Source organism: Alligator sinensis, unplaced genomic scaffold (assembly GCF_000455745.1).
Source record: "Alligator sinensis unplaced genomic scaffold, ASM45574v1 scaffold1488_1, whole genome shotgun sequence".
In the NCBI taxonomy this organism is placed as follows: domain Eukaryota; kingdom Metazoa; phylum Chordata; order Crocodylia; family Alligatoridae; genus Alligator; species Alligator sinensis.
The window spans coordinates 226,605-230,223 of NW_005843097.1; positions in this window are offsets into that span (position 1 = coordinate 226,605).

Genomic DNA, 3,619 nt, shown 5'->3' on the forward strand with positions numbered 1-3,619 from the left:
CCCCAATGCATGCCCCCTCCACCCGCCTCTCTTCCTCCATCCTGTCTTCTCCACCTCACTGGGCATCTCCTCTCCTCCACCAGCTGCTTTCACCTTCCCCTTCTTCCCAAGGTTACATTTCCTCCTCCTACTCCTTTGCTGGTGGCTTTCATATTCCTCCTTTTGTACTTGTTTGTCCTTCCCAACCCAAGTCTGCTCCTCCATGGAGCACTTTCCCACTCTCTTCTTCCAATGGTTTGATGCCTCATCTGTCTATTCCTCCATCAGCTGCTTTTTCCCTCCTTCCTGCCCTGACGTCTTTTCACTCTATTATTCCGTTGGCCACCTTCCCCCTTCCTTCTCTTTCCCCTCTCTGTCAAGCCAACAGTGCCAAATACCCAAGATCCCCAATGGCTCTGGAGGTGCCATTGTTGGCTGCAGAAGTGAAGGAAGGAACTAGTGAGTGGAGAAGTGCCAAACAGCCTTGGAGACCGGAGAGGAAGTCTAGGCTGGGGATGGAGGGGTGCTGGATGAGGTGGGGCTGTCAGGGAAAGGTGGGGGTGGGGGGTCCAGTGCTTGCTTGCAGGAGGGAAAAGCGGGGTGAGAGACCCCCATGGACTGAGTGGGAGGGCAGGGGGTCGTTGAGTAGGCATGTTCATGGGATTTGTCTGTCCAAGGGTAATGGGGTTGATTCATCCATCCACCCACCCCTATGTGCCTTCTCAGTTTGTTTGTTCATTCTGTCCACTTGTCCATCCATCCATTCACCATGTGCCCCCTCAGTTGTTTGTTCGTTTGGTCATTAATTTGTTCTATCCATCGATCCCCTATGTCTGTTTGTCATGTATTCTACACTCATCCGTGCACCTATCCGTCCATTTGTCCATCCAAAAACACCCTCTATATCTGTCTGTCCATCCATCTGTCTGTCCACCCACCTGCATAGCCTCTATCTGCCCATTAAGCTTTATACACACTATCTGTCCATCCTTCCATCCATCTGCTTACATGGCCTTTATATATTTATCTGTCTATCCATCTGTCTATCCACATGGCCTCTATCTGTCCATCAAACCTTATACATTCTATCTATCCATCCATCCACCCACACAACACACCCTTCATCCTTCCCTTCACACCCCTCCCTTCTTTCCTTACATACTCCCTCAATCCATCTATTCATCCCCACACACCCTGTCTCCCCATTCATCCAGTCTCCCCATCTATCCCTCATGTGCAGCGCCCGTGGGCCCTAGGTTGGGGCACCCCGAAACATGGGTGGGAGGAGTGGAGAGTAGTGACCTCAGAAGCACAGGATTTCCTCCCTTCTCCCCCGCCCCCCAAGCAGACACAGGGGGTGTGATGGCATCTCAGGGGGAGGGGGCCAGAGAGAGCCTTGGGAAAGCAGGATGGGCCATCTCTGCTTTGCTCTCTGGGTTTTCTATCTCTTCTCTACCTATAACTAGGGTTTTGTTTTGGGTTTGTTTTCTTTTTTTACTGCATTTTGTAAAGATCTGTGCCAAATTCAGCACCCTTTTCAGGGGGAAGGGGTTAATTTCTCGGCGGGGGGTGGATTTGGGGGGTATTTCCAGGTCTTTCCCCCGCCCCCCAATTCTATTGTGAGTAGGCCAGGGTGCCAGCAGCAGTGGGGGTCATGTCAGGCCTCTGCCCTCCCCAGCCCCATCTCGGCCTTATTCTGTTGCCAGATGATGCCCCTCTCCCCTGCCTTCACATGCCCCCTAGTATAGATTGCACAGGCCCATCTTCATTGGGAACTGGTTGGGTGTCACAATCCAAGATGGCCACCTGCAGCTGGCATCCCAGATGGCTTTGCACGTGTTGCTACCCAACCTATCTGCGTGTATGGTGAAATCCAAGATGGCTGCTCATGGACAAGACTGTGTCACAAGTATTTCTAACCAAGCGATCTACTGGTTGGGTGACATCCAAGATGGCTGCCTATGATTTGATGCTCAAGATGGCTGTCCATGGCTGCTGGTGCTCTGAAGTCCAAGACTGCTGTCCACACTTGGATTCCCAAGATGGCCGCTCACATGTTGATATCCAAGATGGCCACCTGTGCACTGAAAGTCCACGTGGCAGAAAGACTGGCAAAATCTGAGATGGCCTCCCTATGGGGTTCCAAGCAAGCTAAAATCCAAGATGGCTGCCTATACGGGATTCCATTTGTCTACCATCCAAGATGGCAGTTGGCCAGCCTTCCCTGATCCTCATTCCAGTGAGATGGTTGCTTCTACGGCCCTTTCTGTTCTTGTCGCCGATGTGATCTGCAACCGGGCATGAAGGGTTCCCAAATCAAAGACGGCCACCAGCAGGCTTCTTCCTAAAGGTGGAACTTCCTGCTCTAGCATACAATGTGATGATGATGGTGAGAAGCCAACCCTACAACCAAGATGCCCGCCAATAAATGCCCCTTCCCCACCTCCTTCCTCAACTTAACACTTGTGTTCAAAGCCCATCCTTGGCCTACCCTCAAGATGGCCACCACTATAGTCCTGTCTTTGGCCTCCAACCAACCGTAAACCCTTCCTTGGCCTATGATCAAGATGGACCCTAATTTTCACCTGCCACCAAGATGACCACCAGTTCGGTCAAGGCTGCCACCACCATTGCCCCTTCCTCAGCCTAGCGTCAAGATGGCCATCACCACAACCCTTCCCTATGATCTACTGCCAAGATGGCTACCAGTGCAGCCCCTCCCTGTGGTCTACCGCCAAGATGGCCACCACCACAGCCCTGGCTCAGCTGACTGCCAACATAGCCGTCACCACAGCCCTGCCTAGGCCTACTGCCACAAGATGGCTGCCATCGTCCCCCTTGCCTTGGCCTGCTGCCAGTATGGCTGACAGCACAGCCTGTCCTCCATCAGTGCCACGGCCTTGCTTCAGCCTACAGCAGACATGGCCGCCTCTGCTGCCACACCATGATGGTTACCATCATCACCCCTGCCTCAGCCTACTGCCAAGATGGCTGCTATTATTACCCTAAGCTCAGCCTACCGTCAAGATGGCCACCACTGCTGCCCCACCTCGGCCTACAACAAAATGGCCACTACCACCACCCTGCCTGAGGCCTACCACCAATATGGCCACTGGCGCCCCTGTCAGACAGACCCATCGCCCCGGAAACGAGCCAGAGAACGTCTATTTTTATCACCAAGACATTTTGGGGGGGCCACAGGAGGCAAATGACCCCTCCACCTCCTTATTGCCCCCCCCCAGACTGGAATTGCCCCCCTACCCTGGGGACTATTTTTCTGCCCCGTGGAGGGAGATGAGCGACACAGGACTGTTTTTACTGAGGGAAGGGGAGGGGTGTGGGGAGATGCTAGGGTTTTGCCCCCCCCCTCCTGCCCCCCTGGCCCTGGGCCTCGCTTATCTGCCCCAGGGGGGGTAGTTGGGGGGGGGGCATTTTTAATGCGAGAGATGAGACTTTCTTGTAAATATAAAGAGAAAACCGAAGTCCTGAGCGCGCCGTTGAGACTGGCTCCGTTTCTGTACCTGCCCCTTTGGTTAATTGCCCCCTGCCAAAACAAGCTCCCTGCCCTTTCACTGGTCATCTCACTCCCCTGCCCTATCAGCCCCCTCAGGAACTGCCTCCACTATCCTCCACCCCCCCA